At 44.9% G+C, this 19290-nt stretch overlaps 1 protein-coding gene across 8 annotated transcripts in view; it reads right to left on the bottom strand.

Moving 5' to 3' along the window:
- The window catches only part of LOC146871736 (zinc finger CCCH domain-containing protein 11A-like), an 858888-nt gene extending 840815 nt beyond the window's left edge, over window positions 1-18073 (bottom strand). For 5 of the 8 annotated variants that reach the window (XM_085651270.1, XM_085651277.1, XM_085651268.1 and 2 more), the window contains exon 1: window positions 17879-17994. The gene's annotated coding sequence lies outside the window, so the exon portion shown is untranslated. Of the gene's footprint in view, window positions 1-14773; window positions 14864-17878 lie in introns of all 8 variants that reach the window. The other 3 variants (XM_085651282.1, XM_085651275.1, XM_085651281.1) reach the window with 3 other exon arrangements.
- Window positions 18074-19290: the final 1217 nt, after the last annotated feature.

Here is a 19290-nt window from a genome sequence, read left to right as displayed (position 1 = left end):
AGTAAATATTTTACATCACGAGAATGTGAATTTTAAATCAGGTAATTGTTCTCAGTACAAAGATACTCAAAACTAATTCTCCCAACAATTATGTAAACTGGTGCAGTACAAAAAGTAATAGTACAGGCAGCCCCTCTCTTTATATTTAGATCTAGTTCTGGTCTTTCACAAGGTAATGGTGTTTCCGCCAGTCATTGCCATGGGTTCTCCAACAGATTAGTAGGTTACCAGAGAAGTTCCTGGGATTACGGACAGCTGAAGCAGTAATAGCAAGCACTGTTCCTCATTACTGTTTCGACTCCTGGTAATACTAGAACAGTTTTCTTTACAGTACAGATTGGGAAAATCAATCTAACTCGATTAGTGGATGCTTTTTTTTCTGATGTCATGTTTCTACTAACATTTCAACAAGGGGCAGGGCCGTTTCTACCATTAGGCAAGACTAGGCGGCCGCCTAGGGTGGCAAAAGGGGGAGGGCGACAAAAAATATGAGTTTGGGAATATCTAAAGCATTCATTCTTTTAGCCTGAATGACAGGGGGAGAGAGTTATGGTAGTAAAAGGGAGGGGGCGGCATTTTTTTAATTCTTGCCTAGGGCGGCAAAAAACCTAGAAACGGCCCTGACAAGGGGTTAAGATGCAACATATCCATGTTGGGTGAGGGAAAGCCCCGTTTAATTTCATCAACTTTTAGGAAATAATAATACAACCCAAGACCACTTCAGTGCACTTTGCACTAATAGGGTAATGGTAAGGTGCAGGTGTTTGTATGCGACAGCTGTGGGTCATCTTGAATTAGGGACACAAGTGGGATTTCAGGAAAAATTATGCTTTTGAAGACTGTGCAAATTAGATTTTCAGCATAGTGACTTTACATTTTAAAGCTCCAAGTGGACAAAAAGTATAGATGAGGTCACCAGCCACTTGTGGCTCTTTAGCCAGCAGCCCTTTGCATTGTGGTACTTGTAGTTTTATGTTTTCTACTGTAGGCGTGGACTTTGAAACCTAGCCTTACATAGTGCAGCTGAAAGGCAACCAGTGGTGTTAGAGTTAGCTGGTTTATGGGCTATTAATGCTTTGTGAAGTAGTGTTCTTTAAAGCGGTGTTTCTTCAATGTGTAAAATTTCCACCTGCAGGGGGTCACACCTATCGTACAAACAATGAACATAGTATTTGCACTATTTTTTATTTGATTTTTAAAGTCTGGGAACTGGCAATTTGGTACTCACTCCTTTACATATTTTTAAAGCAAGGGCAGGCAATGGCAGAGTACTGGTGGAATAGAGGCTAGAGGTTACCTGCACCATGTTTGAGCCTTCGTGCATCTCACACACACTCACACTCTCTCCTAGTTCTGTGTTTCACAATTCTCTATTGCTCTTAAGACTATGTGGAGTTTTACACCTGCTGGTATCTTGGCTCAGGATACTGCTAGTGAAGATTTTGTCTCAAGTCCCTCAGTTTGATTTCTTTGTACTTGTCACTATTTAGCAACTGAGTGGGGTCATCTTAGTACCGCATTTGAGTAGCCAGAACCTCCTCCAAGTCCACAGACTGAGCTCCGGCTCACCTGAACCATTGCCTGTTGGTAAGTCTCCAGAGTCCCAGGGCAGAAGGAAACGCAGCACTATCAGCCGTCGGAATCCAGTAGTCAGTCCGACCAGCAACTCACAGCCAGTGAGTGGATCAAGAAAATCGCAACAGAGGGCTACGGCTGCCACTACTACTGCTAATAAGTAAGTGCACTATACTATTGTCTAGCGTAAAAAAATAATGGTTTCTTGGCCAATCTGTTTGGATACTTTTTGTCAGATTGTGGTAATGTACTCCCTTTCTCAGCATCACATTATTTGTGCATTTTCTCTTTCTATGCTATGTTCTGAACAATTCTGTAGTACAGTACTTGTATTACTCAGACCAAAAGCCTTACAATGTATTATAATTTTCCCCAACAGATTCTTTTTGCTACAAGTACAACAATACTTCGCTTTTGAAAACCTGCTTGCCCACATTGCCTGTCATCTTCAGCTAAAATAAAATTTTCAGGTAGGTTCCTTTGCCACCATAAAACATATACTGCAGTGTCTTATGTATTGCTGTAACACTTTAGTCAGGTAAGATGCTGACTAGAATGCTCTTCTTGCTGTGGAAACGTAAAGGTGTTATAAAACAACTGGGAAGCCTGTGCACATGCATAATTTCCCCTCACTGTCGCACTACATTGGAAGAGGATCCTTATACTGGAGGTAGGTTTTGCCCCCAACACTCCCTGTGCTGATTACATGGGGGGAGTGCACACAAAAGACTGTTTGCAACTTTTGAACTGCAGTTAAATATTCTGTATGTCCCCACATTGCAACTGCTACAAACTTATTTGTTCCTTTTTTCTTAGAATGGACATCCGGAAATTCTTTGCCAAGAAACAGCCAAGTGAAGTGAACCTATATTCAGACAACTCAGAAATTAACACGATTCATAGTGATGATATGTCAGAACTGCAATCTGCAATTCAATATGGAGTTGGGGCCACAGCTTTAGAAATTTTAAGTGATTGCACACCGCTCCCAGGAACATTTTGTGGAGTTGTCACTGCCTCAGACGAATCAAGCAGCAGTTCTTATGCATCAACAACTAGTCTTCAGGATACAGAGGAAACATTTGTAAGCACAGTGGCACCAAACCAACCGCACGAGAGCACATTGCCAGTTCAAATCATTGTAACACAGTCCCATATGAAGAAAAAGCGCATTCTACATTTTCAAGGAAGATGGTTCCAGGATTTCCCCTGGCTTCATTACAGCAGTAGAGTGGCAGGAGTACTATGCTTTCACTGTGCAAAGGCTAAGTCACTGAAATTAACTGAGCTTTCCAAGAACACAGAGGAGGCATTTTGCAGCACAGGTTACACCAACTGGAAGAAGGCAATTGAAAGGTTCAAAAAGCACCAGAACAGTTCTGCTCATTCATATGCTGTGAGTCAACTTGTACAGTATAGAGGAGGCCAGTCAATCAATCAATCAACAGTTATCACAGCAAGTCCAACAACAACATAAAGAAGCCTGGCTTTGTCTTAACAAAATCATTCATACCATAGCTCTTCTGGCAAAACAAGGCCTTGCACTCCGAGGTCATGATGACAGCAGTGGGAATTTCCGTCAATTTCTTAGTGCACGAGCAGAAGATGTACCATCTTTAAAACTGTGGATTACAGCAAATCGAGCAGAATATCTCAGCCCAGACATCCAAAATGAAGTTCTTCAATTATTGTCCCGTGCAATTTTGCATCGAATCCGTAAAAATATTGGTGACAATCCATATGCAGTAATTGTTGATGGCACACAGGATATATCTGGTCAGGAACAAGAAAGCTTTTGTATTCGTTACATTGACCGAGATCTGTATCCTCATGAGGATTTCATTGGACTGTATCAGGCTGATAATACCACTGGTACTGCAATTGCTACAATTGTCAAAGATGTTTTATGCCGTCATGGTCTTTCTCTGTCAAAGTTGAGAGCACAAACATATGATGGTGCAGCAAATATGGCAGGGAAATACCATGGTGCGCAAGCATTAATACGCCAAGAACAGCCACTTGCTCTTTATGTCCATTGTGGAGCACATTGTACAAATCTGGTGATGCAGGCTGCAGCACATAAAATGTTCCATAATGGAAGATGCACTACTTTATGTCCACGAATTTGGTAATCTGTTTGGGCAATCTATGACATGCCGTACAATATTCTCAGACCTCATCCAACACAGTGTAGAAGGCCCTGCAAATGTGTTAAAAATAAAGCCTCTGTGTCCAACACGTTGGACGGTCCCTGTAAAAGCTGTAAAAAAAGTAATGGATAGTTATGAACCTATTCTGGAAACCCTAGAACACTTATCAACATCCAAGTCCAGTGGTGATGTGTCTGCTCGTGCTCGTGGTATGCTGGCATAGTTTCAGAGAGGAACAACTGTCCTAGGTCTTCAGATTGCTCTCCAAGTACTGCAGCTTCTGGAATGTTTGAATATTGCCTTACAAGGACGCCAGCAAACTATATCAGGGCTACTAGCTGCTGTTAATGTAGCAAAAAGTGCAATACTAAAGCTCCGTAGTGAAGAGTCGTTTGACAGTCTGCTTGATGACAATAACCACATGATTGCTAAGTACCATCTTAATGCCATTGAAGTACCACGACTGCGCCGAATCCCTAAACGGATAGATGATGGAGCAGCAGAAACTTTTCATCCTGCAGCCGTTAGGGACTACTATCGCCCTCAGTATTTCGAACTTTTAGATACTGTTTCTCTTCATCTCACTCAGCGTTTTGACCAGGAAGGCATCCAAACATATGAAAAACTTGAACAAGTGCTTTTAACAGGCAATGGCATTGACTCTCTTGATCAGTACAAAGAAACGGACCCTTTGCTGCTCTCTGCTCAATTGACTATGTTATCAAGCATGTTCAAGTACTCTTCAGTCCCAGAACTGGCAGACATTCTCCGAAAAATGCTTCCAAGAGAGAGAGCTTTCTTTTCACAGGTTGAGAAGCTATTACAGATTCTTTTAGTTATACCAGTATCGTCTTGTGAGGCTGAGAGAAGTTTCAGTGGCCTCCGCCGATTGAAAACTTGGTTAAGATCAACTATGTCTTAAAAAAGACTGAATCATGTTGCCATATGCAACATACATAAAGAGATGATGGACTCAGTTGACCTACATACAATAGCGAAAGAATTTGTCCTCTGCACTGAACGGCGCAATAAATTGTTTGGCTTTTCAAAATTAAGTTCATAATTTTATTACAGATTCCTGCAGCAAGAAAAACTATTTCTAATTAGTTCAATTGCATTTTGAGATGTAGGAATGTCGCTAAGAGCATTTAGTTTATTATTCCTTTTTTCGTCCCACCTTTATTTTCTTGGTGCATGAAGATGCAAGATTCATATACATATTTATTTCCCATTTGGTCTTTATTGTGAATGTAAATAAAAATAAAGCATACTTGCAGACTGACTACTTGCCTGCCTTTCTTAATATTTCACTTCATAACTATGCCATTGTATACATTTAACGCGCGTACGGTCTCACACAATGGGCGATTTGTATAGGGTCACTGGAAAGTCCACAAGGTTGTCCCTGTCCCCCCCAGAAATTTAGTGTCTCCTACGCCCCTGGCCGTAAATATCTTGCTGTGGCCTCTTTAATAAATTGAATGGTGCGCGGCGCGCACGTCTCCGCGTAACCATTGTCATGCGCATCACGCAATTAAAAGTTCGCGTGAGGCTGTGAAGCATCCCCGAGACAACAGAGGGACTGTGCGGCCGCCGGCCGGCCAGCCATAATTTACTTATTGCTAGCCCCTGAGTGGCAGCTTGGATGTACGCGGTCCCGCGCTCCTGGTGAATCACAACCTCTCTGCTAAACTAGGTAACCCCCACTTGGGGCACGAGGCTTGATGTAGTCGGACTTGTTTCCAGTGGGAGTTTGCTGGCATCGGAGCTGCTTTCACATTAACATAAAGCATGCATCAATATTCTCACGGATGCTGAAGTGCTAAGTGTTCTGATGTCTTCCCCCCTAAGCAGTAAAATGATGCAGTGTGAGTTCTACATTCAGGGCCCAAGGAATTATTCCGCAGTGGAGAATCAAATTAGCATGACTAACTTGTGCATCAAAATAATAGGCGTAATGTGGCAGTATTTTTTTTTGTGTGCGGTTTTTGTCATTTTAGCACACATTAATATTGTCTGGGCAAACGTTATGCCTCATTAGTACCAATCATTTGCTGCTAGGAAGTACCACGCGTGGCACTTTTTATTTTATTTTTTGATCGGTTTGCGATACGATTTTTTTCAATCTGTAAATTACCGAACAGATGGTGACTATATGGCAACTGTAGTGATTCGATACTTATGCGGAAAACTTGGCAGAATCACATAATTATAGTGCCTTGACAATATTGCAACTGTGTACGAACACTGTGCTAGGGGTGCACAAAGTACGGAAAGCTGAAGCTACCTACAGCCTCGTTGCTTTCTAGTACCCTGCCATTTATCTAAACTGCCAACGTAGGGAAGGCGCTCATAACTGGCAATAACAAACCTTTCGTTCATGCCTTGGTCGACAGTAAGGGGGGAGGGGGGGGAGATGCGATAAAGGCACCTAATAACAGCAACGAAGATAGTATTTGTAATTTGAAGAAAAAAAAAAGATTAAAGTATTTTTCCGTTCTCCAAAATATTTATGGAGGTTGCGATTGAGTGAAAAGGTTTCACAGAGAGGCATTTTTATCTCGCGTGAAAATCCAGACATGTACCTTTTACATCAATCCCTCCAGAAGCTGATTTTTATTTCCGTCCCACACAAAGCCTTGCTGACAACGATTAATGGCTTATTTCTGCAGCTGGGCTCTTGATAAGAACATACAAGAAACCTCAGCTGCAGGCCATCTATCAGGCACGGTATTGGGGCTTCAGAGACAGCACCTGGATGTGCTGACAAAACTGCAAGCACACTTACTATGCGCCGCGTCCACCCACTATTTTCACAGGGTGGACGGCTTCCACCCTGCCAAGTAGCTGGACCCCACTGAAAAATATGCGGAATGTGTCCCAGTGTAATTTGCAAACACAGACCGGGACAGATTCTGCAGCACCTGCACGTTGTTTCCAGTTTACGATCGCAAAAACGTGCAGGCGGGACGCGGCTTTCTTAATTCAGACTCCTGCTGGGACCATAATGACGGTCCAATCTGAGGGGTCAACAGGCCTCCCTTTGTTGGAGTCTCCTGGCTGGCAGCAGTCAGGAGTCTCACACCAAAAGGCCAATTCAGCAGAGGGGAAACAAAGGCTCACACCTTGTTAGCACTTCACACATACTTAAAAGGGGCAGCTTTTCACTTTTTTCAGGTTCTGTTTAGGAGATATGCATGCACTGTAAGAATGTCAGATGTGTTGGTCTTTCCCAGTATTTACATAAAATAAATAGCATTTATATAGTCCCAACTACCCCTGAGGAGGCGTTGTAATAATTTAAATCTCACTATTTTTTCTTGTAAAGCACTATGGGTAGAATAAGTTTACGCTGACAAAAGGCAACACTGTTCTATGTGTAGCTTACAAAAGTGCAAATCTTCTGCCTAAATCAGGAGGGATTCCTTGTATACTGGAAATTTGCTTTAATGTACTCATGATAGACATGTTAAACACATATGTGAGGGCTTAAGATCTTATGTCACTTCTTATGATGCCACTTCCTGTGCTGTCACGGTCCTGTGCAGTCATGACCCGTGGTGTCACACGCCATGATGTCACTTGCATACTGATTAAACAGGTTAGTCCCCCCCACTTCTGCTTTTTTTTAGGTCTCGCGTGGCAGGGCAAAGCCCTGTCCGCCTCAGCAAGAGATTTTGTAAGAGAGGACTTTCAGAAGAGGGCTTCAAGCCCCGCCCCTCATTTCCATTGGCCGGCATCACCGTTTATTCTAAACAGTGACCTGCCACTGGAAATGAGGGTTTTCTGTGGACACCCTTTCTCCCAGAGCCGGACTGGCTCGCCTGGTTTGCATCGGTCGTGAAGACATTTCTGATCTGCTTATTTATTTAACAAGCTGATAAGAAATGTCTTCACGAGAGCCGTGAAGGAGCATGCGCCAGTCGGGCTCTGTGATTGGGCGCTCTGAGAACGCTCTTCATGTGTTAAAGTGCTTCTTTTAGTAGGACTCCTGCATTTTTGGGAGTCTTTCCAACGTGTGCATTGCTTTAACTGCATGACGTCCCTTTTAGGAAAGCCAAGCACGTGCTCCTTTGTTTTTTTTAAAAGCAGCCACGGTACTATCCATAGGCAACTCCAGCCAGAGCAGTGCGGTGTGTGTGCAGCAGGGGAGCTGCAAGGAGCACGGATGGGGGGCAAGGCTCAGGATCCTCAAGTGAAAAGTTAGCAACAGACGCCGCGCTCCCTCCTGCCCAGGCACTGTATCATCTGCAGCAGCACGGAATACCAGCAGCTAGTTAGAACGAGCATTTCTCGTAAGTGTCTGTGTTTTATCGTTGCGTCAGCGACGCGTTGGAACTCGTTTGACTTCTTCCTTATCCTCTGCCGCTCTCAAAAAAGTCATGCCCGAGGAAGACCTCCCCCCTCCACCCTCCTCCAGCTACGTCACTGTCTGAGCGCTGGAGCTGCTTTAATGTCCACTGCGCTATCCAGAAGCCGCGTGACCCCCTCCCACCCGCTCGTCATGCCGGCCGCGACTAGTGTGCCACATTGAGGCTGTCACTCAAGCTGGTAAGTGCCCGCGGCCTGTACAAGCTGCTTGCCATGACTGCACTTAACCTTCACCTTTGGCCCCTGCTTGTCCTTTCCTCACCCTGCTGTCCCCGTGCACACACAGCTGCAGCAGGCCTGGAGCACTAAACTCTTATGCCTCGCACATAGGTCAGGATCCCGCACCCTCAGTAGCGCTACAATTACCGTCAGCGTGACAGCTCGAGTGCGCTGTTAGTGACCCTGCCTCACTGTTCATGCGCCAGGCTGCGCGTCTCGGCACAACAACACAGCAGGTAACGCTGGAGCCCACGCAAGTCGAGAGTTATACAGATGCCAAAGTGCAACACCCTCACATTTCACAAAGCAGGATTACAGCCCGTCTCCTATTGCCCTGAATGTCAGTCAGAGAGAGTGTGTCAGGATCACCACATACACAGCCCATGGCTACTGGCTTTGCTGAATGAATGCCCCTTCACTAGATGTTCCGCAAGCAGCGCACCTAAAGTATGTCAAGAATCCAGCAACACACCATGCTCCACCCTCCGCAGCGAGTCCCCAAACATGTCCATAGAGTCGCTGTGTAAGTGCAAGAGTGTGTAAGGAACAATGCGATAGCAACATCCTGCTGGTCACAGTGCAATCCAGCTTTTCCGAGTTGTTTCCACTGCCTGACCCTTTTGCACTTTTGAAAAGCCCACCGCGGTGCCTTCAAGGCTGTGTGTGCAGTGCAGGTCTGTAGGAAGGTGGAATCTGACTAATGGTTTCCCCCAACTTTTTGCCTGGTATTTGGATGGTTTTTGACTAGTCTGGCTGGGATCCTGCTATCCAGGACCCCAGCCTATCTGCTTCCTCCCTAAAACTGATGTGAGTACCCTAGGTACATTCCAATTGGATACTGAGGACACCCTACCAGACCCTTGTAGATGGTACCCTAGGTACCCAGGGCATGGGTCTCTCAAAGGCCTACCAGGGGCTGCAGCACTTATTGTGCCACCCTGGGACAGCCATACCAAATGACACCACCAGACCACTACTGTAGTCTGGGTAAGGTGGTGCTTGCACCCCCTTACAGGGATACAGGTACCCTGTATCCCACCTATGTACTAAACATGTATTCTCATTGGTCACCCCTCAAGCAGGCCTTGCCTACAAGGCAGGGTGCTGGGATATGTGTGAGGGGGGACCCCTACCTGAGTAGGGCCCCTCTGCAACCCTCGTAAAAATCATTGCTGGGTTGTTTGTAGTGTAGCCATACCATATACTCTTAACCGCATTATAAGTATATCGCGATAGCGTGATAACTTGAGAATGGCTACACAGAACCATATCGTGTTTGGTGTCAAACATGTAGGAATCATACCCCCAGTCCAGCCATGGGCATGAGGGCATGATTCCCCCCTGCTAGAGGGGCGATATGGGAAAAGCGGCAGAATTTAGACACCAATTTAAAAGTGCACACGTATCACAAAATGGATGCTACTCGCCACCCACACGACTCTGGCTGCCTGTTGCTGGGCAAAACCCCAGCCTCGGCAGCTGGACAATAGGGATCCTGTTGCAGGGAGGTGCCAGCACCTTCCCAGACAGGCCATGTGGATTGGAACTGGGTGGGTGCACCATAGGATGCCTTTCAGAGTTGCACGTAGGCTGCTACAGCGCCTACATTCACCGCCTGGAACCGGTTCAGGGGCATCCTGCCCCTCGCCCAGGCGGGAAAAACACAAAGGGGAGAGGGTGCAGCCACCCTTTCCCGCCTCAACTCCCATTGGTGGACACTGATCTGGACAATCCCCTAATCTTGTGGATAAAGGTGAATAAAGTGTCCCCGGAGAATCAGATGAATCTTGGGACTTCACAGACTTGACCTTCGACGAGCTGCTGCCCAGCTGACTGAAGAAATCTCCCTTGGGGTAAAGGAGTTACCCCCCTGCTTGGCAGGCACCTGAAACACTGTATGTGACCCGGTTGGAACTTCGCTGCGCCTTCGGACATCGACGACTCCTCTCAACCTTGAGGTGGGTTTCCTAGCATCCCAGAGGCCAGTGATCGAGGCCAGCAAGTCTGAGCACCATGGACCGCGTGGGTGCCGAGACCCTCAATACCCCAGGACACCGGCCACCTCTTGCGTAGCACACGACCCTGACCAGTGGGGAAGTTGTGCTTTGGCCCAATATTGAGCCAACCTCTCAGCAGCAACTGTGCCAAAGATCAGCGCCCTAGCTCACTCCGTTTGCCCGTGGGCACCCTTTTACGCACTCCAAATTGCTGCCTTCCGCGGTCCCTTGTCTCTCGACTTGTGGGCCCTAGCGTAGGACAATCCTTACTTTTAAGAGTTCCCCTGGTTGCTCCAGGCCTGCTCTACAGTCTTCTCGAAGGAGACCTCTCTCAGACCTCGTGGGTCTACACCAGTAGCTGATTTGTTCATCTTGCGGGGGTTGCGGTTGCCAAGGCTTAGTGGATCCAATTAAGACACTAACACCACAGCGACCCTCATCCTTCGTGGGACAGTCGCCCTCCAGAAGCTGGCCTGCCTTGAAGCCTCCCGGAGCCCGTGGCTGTAGATCCAAGCTACGCCTTTTCCACTTGAAGCACCTGACATTGAAGGGCTCTTTTCCTTGAGTTCCCTGGTCACTGTGCCGTGACCCAGACTCTGTCCCCTCTGCTTTCAGGTTCTTCTCTACAAGATCTACAACTTCAAACTTCACTGCATCATCGACGCTTTTGGCTAGCAACAGTTTTGTACATTTTCCCATTGAAAATCAGACCGCGACCCGACATCGAAAACGGCCTATGCACCCGGCTTCCCTGGGGCAGGTAACAGTGGTACCTCGGTACTCCCGTGGTAGTGGGCTCCTCAAAAGCTTAACTCTACGTTTTTAACTTTTAACTCCTGCTAAAGTGTCTTTAATCTTTTTAAATCAAACCGTGACATTCTCCATAGGCTTTAATAGAGATCCCGATAGCAGCTATTTCCACTGCACGCGCCTCCCGTGGGTCCCCTTCCTCATCACTTGGGGTGGATTCTCAAGGGGCCAGCGATCCTAAATGCCCTAGGCATTGTCTGTAGAATGGTCGTGGTTCTTATACCACTTTTTTAATATATGGTTTGGTCCCCCCCTGGGGCCCTGTTATTCCAGTGCTATTTATTGTATCTATAAATGCTTGTTTGAATTGTAACTTTACCTCTAGCCTCATAAAGAGACTTGTGGGATTCTGTTTAGAATAAATATATATATATATATATATACATATACACATACATACATACACACACACCTGTGTGGACTACTCTTTCATTTGGTCATTCAAGAGGTTATCTATGGTAAAACAATAAGCTTAACACTCCTTCAAGACTTAGCCTGAAGGCTGCTCTCCACAGCTACCACTAGGATAGCTTTCTTTAAAGGTTGTCTTTTAAACCTATCACCTTAAGAGTCGAATTGGACTGGTGCAAGGTGGCCACTATAACTAGTGACCAGCATATGCCAGGCCAACTTCTCACAAGGTCTCTCTCCACAGTTCCTCCAGGGTCTGTGTGCAGGCCTTTTCCCTATCACTTCAACCACGCCATGAAGTGCATCCTCAGGCACGTCCTGGCCTTCCAACTGGCCCTCTGCGTGTGCCTGGCTCAACAACAACGTGAGTTTATCAGCTGCGTGCTCTCACTCAGGGGGTACTCATTCAGTGGCACACCTAGAGTGCCAGGGGCCCTAAAGCAAGTAAGGGAATTGGGTCCCATCCTCTGATTTGGTAGTTAAAAACACACTTTAATGGGGATAAATTGGAGCCGTCACACCCATGGTCCTCAGTGTCACTGCACCTCCTGCTCCCGACTCTGGCCCTGGTGTCACTGCACCTGCTGCACCATCAATATATACGCCTATATCTATTCAGACCCCGGGGCTGTCGGTCCTTTGCTCAGTCACTGTAGGCGCGCGCTGCTGTCATTAGGTTGTCCACCTCACTCCATGTCCTGGTGATCACTGTTTACATTCCTTTGCTTTCAAGACACCGTGATGCATTCTGGGTGTTGTAGTCCGGATTTGCTTCAATTGAAGAAATGAGATGTGAACACTTGATAGCTGTGATTTGAGGGTGAAAACGTAATGACTGGAAACAGTGTCAGTGATCACGTAGAGTGCAGTTGTCAGCCTGACTGTCATATCACAGGGGTCGTCGCAACTTTGTCACTCAGATGTCACTGCATGGGCTGCCACCAGTCACTGCTCTCACTAGAAGTTGTGTTTTTTCTCTGTGCTGGGAGTCTCTTGGTGCTCTGCGCACGCACTCAAGAAGGTGCCGTCACTACATGGTGCGGTCTCAGTTCTTTCAAGGGTGTCTACTCTGCTCTCACCACCGTTACTGTTCTACCCACAAAATGGAAACTGGACGCTTACTACTTGCACTCATGGCCTCTTTTTACCGACTTCACACCCTAGGGCTGTCAACGACTACCTCTACTGTCTCCTCACACTCGGGTTGTCAGTGCTGTTCGTTCACATCCAAAGCTGCTTGTGTTTTCCGCTGTCATTGTTAAGTTCAGTCACTGCGTCCTGCTCACTGAGGGGTTCTGTCTGTCTTGTACGTCGAATATATATATATGCTTTCCTTAAATCGGAGTTGCCACTACTGTCAGTTCACACGTGGGCAGTGGCTGCTGCGTTTCACACGTAGGTGGTTGAATCATGTTGTATTGCAGCATTTAAATAGCGCTTACTACCCTTATATGGGGCAATAAAATACTTCCCTACATGGGTAGCATGCTACACAGTGCAGGCTGTGTGGTTGAAAGTATAGAATTGGCATTTTTTCTGATGTTATTGTTTTTTATTTGCCTGTATAACACCATAGACTGTGCAGGTTGAAGGAGTTGCTCTTACATAAAAAGTGTTACAGCAAATAGCTGTGCATCAAAGAATACTTGTTTTTCTTTTTTTTTTACTTTAATGAGCACGAAGCCGTCTTCACAGACACCGCGCTATACAAAGCAATAGGTGTTGCTTTTGGTATTGTAAATAACAATGGCAAAAGGCATTGCCATTTACGAAGCCAAAAGCTCCAAAACTCGCAGTTGCGAGACCTATTGCATTGTAAATGTTGGTTTACGACTTGTGCCCTGGTTATAAATAAAAAACGTATTCATTTGTAATGTGACTTTTCGGTCTTTGTTCCCTTTAATTATCAGTCATGGATCATTCAGGCAGCTCTAGAACACAATTAATAGTGCTTTCTATTTATATTTGCTGTTCGAAGTATGCACAGATAAGTCAGTCTGGGACATCAAAATAATGAGCTGGCAACCCTAATCATAAGACTGGATGTTTGTTGCAGGATGAGCACATTATTTCCTACACCTGCGATCCCTATTAATGCCATAATAGCAACAGTTAAACTTATATCTGAAACCCTACGCCACCGTCGATAACATGCTGAGTTACTTCAAGTGTCTGGGAATGCACCCTGCATTCAGACAACTCACTCCTCATTCTTGCCCTTCACTTTTACGCTCACCCTGCACTCACAGCGATCACAATGCACTCACACTGATCACCATGCACTCATACCAATCACTCACTCGCCCTGCACTCAGTGATCACTCTGCAATTGCGCTGTTCACCCTGTACCTCAACCTGCAGTCACACAAGCACACTACTCACCCTTCACTCACCTGTCTCCCTCACTGCTCAATCTGCAATCTCACTCAAACAACCCCATCACTAACCATGCATTCTTTTGTCCCACTCTGCAGTTACATACGCACCCAAATTCATATGGTCAACTCACTCACCCTGCAGTCACGCCTCTTACCCTACTCACACTGTTGCATCGCTCACTGCACTCGCATGGGCACTCCTGCCACCCACAAAGCGCAGAGAGTTAATGTGCCTGCTACAAAGAATGTGTACCATGCAGATCACAGAACTGAGTGTGAGTAGTGCTATAAAAAAATGAAATGTTTGTCAGAAAGGTGCTATAGAGAGATGAGGTGCATTGTTGGTGAGTGGTAGTGAGGGAATTCATGGAAAAGGAGGAAATCGAGGAGGGGGCACCAAAAAGACTTGCACCATGTGCGACCAGTGCTAGGGCCTGCCCTGGCTGGGAGTGGTAGCCACCCCTGAAGTTCGGGTCTGGTTGCGCCTCTGGTTTCAATCCCCCAGCCAACTCAGGACTTTCATTCTCACTTCCCTGATTTGTTATCTGAGGCTTAGGTCGGTGATTGCCACTGGGGAAGCAAGGGGCAAAGCCAATCCGTGAATGGGCACAAGTGTGCCACCTCCAGTGCCACACCCATTTGATCTCCATAGTATAGATATGTCTATCTCTGGACATTATATGGTACTTCCCGCTTTTTGAACCATGAGCTCACGGAGTTGAATATGGACTTTGATTTTTTTTAAGCACACCGCTATGCTAATACAGAATTGTCAACCATGTTGAAAATAACGAGTTGTTCGAAAATGTATATTTTTTGTAGACCACAGTGTTTATAATGTGATGGCACATAAGTCTCTTACTCCTCCCAGTATTGATGTTAATTGTTCACCGAATGTGCAATATTCATCTCCATTTTTGAAGATCAGGGATTCATCTTCACAATAACCTCCCTGTGGAAAAAAAGGATGTGTCCATCACTCTGCATAACCAACCCCTTAATATAGTATGCTTTACTCCCTTCTAAAATTCTATTGCATTCATCGGCAAAAGAGAAAGGAAGGTGATCGGAATCTTACTTTTCCCTTTAACAACTAACCACGTTATCTCCAGCTTTATTCTGAACATCCTAAAACACTTCAATATAGACTTGCTCAGACGGAGTATATGGGAGTGGAGTGTATTGGAAAAAAGATGTGTGCACATATTTTAAAAGCAAGCTTACAACTATCTACTATTTGTTTGAAATCATTTGCCGCTTGAGCAAATTTGGATGCTTCTAACTAAAATGTACATGCCTTTGCTTTTTCGCGGGGCTGAAAGACATCTTTTCAAATTATTTAGGTGCGTAGGTTTTAGTGCCCCTTTGCCTGCAGGACTGTCTCTGGCCACCCTGTTACTTCCATTTACATGCCCACCATTTTGTGATGGGCTGCTATCTTCCCTCACACTTCCTTTCACAAGCAGTAAATTCTCAGCTCCTGTTCCATGCCAGGGCCTAGGCCTGATTCTAAGTGCTCTGCCACATATCAGGTTTGTCGAGCCATATCCTTGGGATCACCTCTTGCCAGGGCCTCCTTTACTTTCCCCAGATCAGAATTGCTGCCTCTTTAACTGCCATTACTGGATGGGAGATTGTTGCAACCATTAAAGGCAGATGCCATCCAGAGACGTTTTAAGGCATGGGCAAAATGGGCTCCGGCACCTTTATACACAAATAAAAGGGGCATTGTTTGACTGGATGGGTTTGATGTTTATGCTGCTAAATTGTATTGCTTTATCAGGCACTTTGAAATATTTATGCCTTCATGCACAAACAAAAGGGGAATTAGTTTTACTGAATAGGTTTGATTTAGGTATGCTTCTGCTTGCTGTACTGGTTATTGATTTACCAGTCACTTTGAAATATTCGCACCTTCGTACACAAACCAAAAGGGCATTTGTTGACTAAAGTGGTTTGATTTTTGCATGCTGCTTCCTGCTGTACTTGTTACTGTTTTGCCAGTCACTTTGAAATATTTGAGCCATCAAAAAGTGAATTGTTAGTCTAAACCAGTTTGATTATTGTATGGTGTTGAAGTTGTAATTGTTTACCAGTTGCTTTGATATATATGTGCCTTTATGTACACACCAGAGAATTGCTTGACTAACCTGGCTTCATTTTTGCATACTGCTGGCCTTGTTTTTATCATGCACTTTGAAAGTATTTTCACCTTGATAAAAGAAAGTTGGATTGTTTTACAAAACATGCTTGATTTTTGTATATTGCTGGACTGGTGATTGCTTTATTATGCACTTTGGAAGTATTTGCACTTTACTTTTGCTTTACCAACTACAGTTTGTATAGATTCTGTCATTAGGTACTTGCTGATATGGTTTGTTTTTATTCTACATGCGGTGTCATTTAGGGTGTTGCTTGCACTTGTCTGTAATACGTGTGCATTAAATCTTGTATTTAACATTGAATTTATAATTTCTGTAGTATAAACAAACAAACATCTGCATCAATGTTCTGAAGAATCCAAACAGTTTTCATCCTAGTTTGCCTGCCTGTTTTGTCATGCTTACTAATAAAGACATGATGGTAGAAATTGAAATTGCTTCCTCAGTTCACGTTATTATCATGCACAGACCTAGACAGTCGCAAGGGTGTGGCATTTTGATAATTCACTAGTCTATTTCTATTGGAATTCGCAGGATACCGAGTTATATCTTGTGTAATTCTCATATAGATTGTCAGTCGAGTCTTTGGAATTGCAGGTTTGGATTTGTCTTTCAAAGTTTCACGTTATTGTCCATTAATGTCAATTCTAATTCAGATCCTTCATAGTTGTTCTTTGTTCTTCAGCCAGAGGCAGTTCCTGAGACAATAGGGTCGCTCCTTGGCCTTGTTCCGATTGCTGCCTCAGTTAAATAGTCTGCTCGACAGTATTGTTACAAATGGCGTATCTTATATGTTAATAGGGTTTCCCACTTTCTCATTAAGAACTTTGAGCCAAGGTAATATAGAAGCATTTCATTAAATGTTGGAGGTTTCAAATCAAAATATACCAGATTTTTGGATGGTGGGGCAAAGTGGTATGTGGTGGCCTGGGCCGCGGGAGGAGGGGGGGTCCCTCAAGTTTATTACGCCACTGCAAGTGGCAGAATACAGTAGCGTATTGGTCGCGCTTCCAACAAGGATTTTAACAAATTTACGATGGTCCCGACAACCGAGACGACCTCTCGGAAGCCTAAACAATGGAAAAGAATGGGCGTTTGCCCCAACTTAAAATACATAAAATATTGAGGCATATTATCAAGCCAGGCGATAAAATTATCGCCGTTTTAGCGGCAGAAAACTGCCGCTAAAACGGCGATAATGGGCTTGATAATATGCTCTATGGAATTCCAATTGAAGCCCATGTTAGATGTGAGGGACATCTAACATGGGCTTCAATTGGAATTCCATAGAGCATATTATCAAGCCCATTATCGCCGTTTTAGCGGCAGTTTTCTGCCGCTAAAGCGGCGATAATTGTATCGCCTGGCTTGATAATATGCCCCATAGTTGGCTGAGATAACGTGTTTCTTTGCTCTGTCGTATCGCTTTTCAACTGCGTTTATTTAAAGCAACATGATATAGAACGTCTTTCTTTTATTTTTTCCCGCTAAATGCGTGAACAGCTTTTTCTACATACAGATGTACAGATTTCTTGTTTGTTTTTAGACGCAGATTTCACAGATGTTGGCAGCGTCGCCAACCTTGAATACCTCCATGTTTACTCTTTCAGTAAACTGTATACGTGGTTGAGAAAATCAAAAATGAACGTTAACGAGAACACAACCGTTGCGAGGCACGGATACCGAGATGGGGTATCCAGGAAGCAATGCGACGAAACATGATAAGGGGCCTGCTGTACATACGCCGATAACCTGTCACTAATCAATTCATGGAATCAGGCAGAGTTTCCAAACGTTTTACTTACCTCCCGTCCGATCTACAGACGGAGGATTTGAAACACCGGATCACCCCAGCTTTCCACCGACACTCGGGACCATCGTAAGCTGAAGACAGCACGGGCCAATTGAAAACCTGGTTTGTACTGACTGACATTCAAGAGAACCATACTGACGAAGAGTTGGTGGTTTGACCGCCCTCAGCAGCCAACAATTGGTTAAACAAAGAATAGACGGCACAACGGAAAAGATTAGTCATTTACCCCGGAAGTGATTCACCGTTCGAGTTTATGATTTTTTTTTGTTTTGTTGCATATTTATATAGCGCGAACTCGACCCGAAGGTATTGGAGCGCTTTACATAGCACCGTATTTACATTACACATTCAGGCACGGGGAGATTAAGTGATTTGCCCAGAATCACAGAATGTGGACGCGACCTCGAGGCAGCGCAGCCGACGGACCACATCCTCTCTCATGAACTCTTTCCTACGTAATACGCCTTATGCTTAGACTTATTATTAAACTACTTATGACGATGCAGCCGATATTGGGGGCATATCAACAAGGGCGTCATCTCTGCTTTTTTGGCTTTAAAAGCCAAAAAAGCAGAGATAAAACTAGCACCCTATCAACAACAGGGTGCTAACATGCAAATTTGCATGTTAGCACCCTTTTACTCTACGCTTCCCCATGCATCTCTAATGAGATGCAAAGGGGGCGTTCCAGAGTTAAATAATAGGAGAAATGTCGCTAAGCGACATTTCTCCTATTATCAAGAATATCGCTAACCCTGTTAGAGACAAAAAAAGCTGCGCTAACCGCGGTTAACGCTGTTTTTTTACGTCTGGTATTTTTCTGATTTAGCCATGATATCCTATGGAAGGAGGATATCATGGCTAAGTTTGTCTGTCCCTATCAACAAGCTAACGTGAGATTATCGCTGGGTTTCCAGCGATAATCTCACGTTAGCCACTTAGCGTGAGAATTTTTATCGCTATTGAGATAAGCGTTGCTAATAGCACGCTATCTCAGCGATAAAAATCAACGCTAGCCGGCGATAATTATCCTAGCGCTAAGTGTGCTTAGCGATAATTATCGCCGGTTGTTGTTGATATGCCCCTTGGAGACATACAAACTCCACTCATCAGAGCCGCCAGCTCAATAGATATCACTTTTCTCAGATAGTTCTTCTTGGTCGTTTGGTTTTGACCCCAGTTGTCCCGTCATTGGGGGTCACACGCCATAGATGTATATCACTAGATAGAATTCCCTTTGGCCGACGCAAGCTATCACTTCCGGTGGTCAACCCGGTGGCAATCTTCCGGTTAATGCCTCTTTTCTAACCAATGGCGCGGTGAATGGGGATGGCACAGTAAAAATACCCCTTTATATATATATTCACTGAAAAAACCATAGGTTTCACACACGTTATAGTTAGC

This window comes from Triturus cristatus, chromosome 1_1 (genome assembly GCF_964204655.1).
Source record: "Triturus cristatus chromosome 1_1, aTriCri1.1, whole genome shotgun sequence".
NCBI lineage: Eukaryota > Metazoa > Chordata > Amphibia > Caudata > Salamandridae > Triturus > Triturus cristatus.
This window is presented reverse-complemented; position numbering and strand designations above follow the sequence as displayed.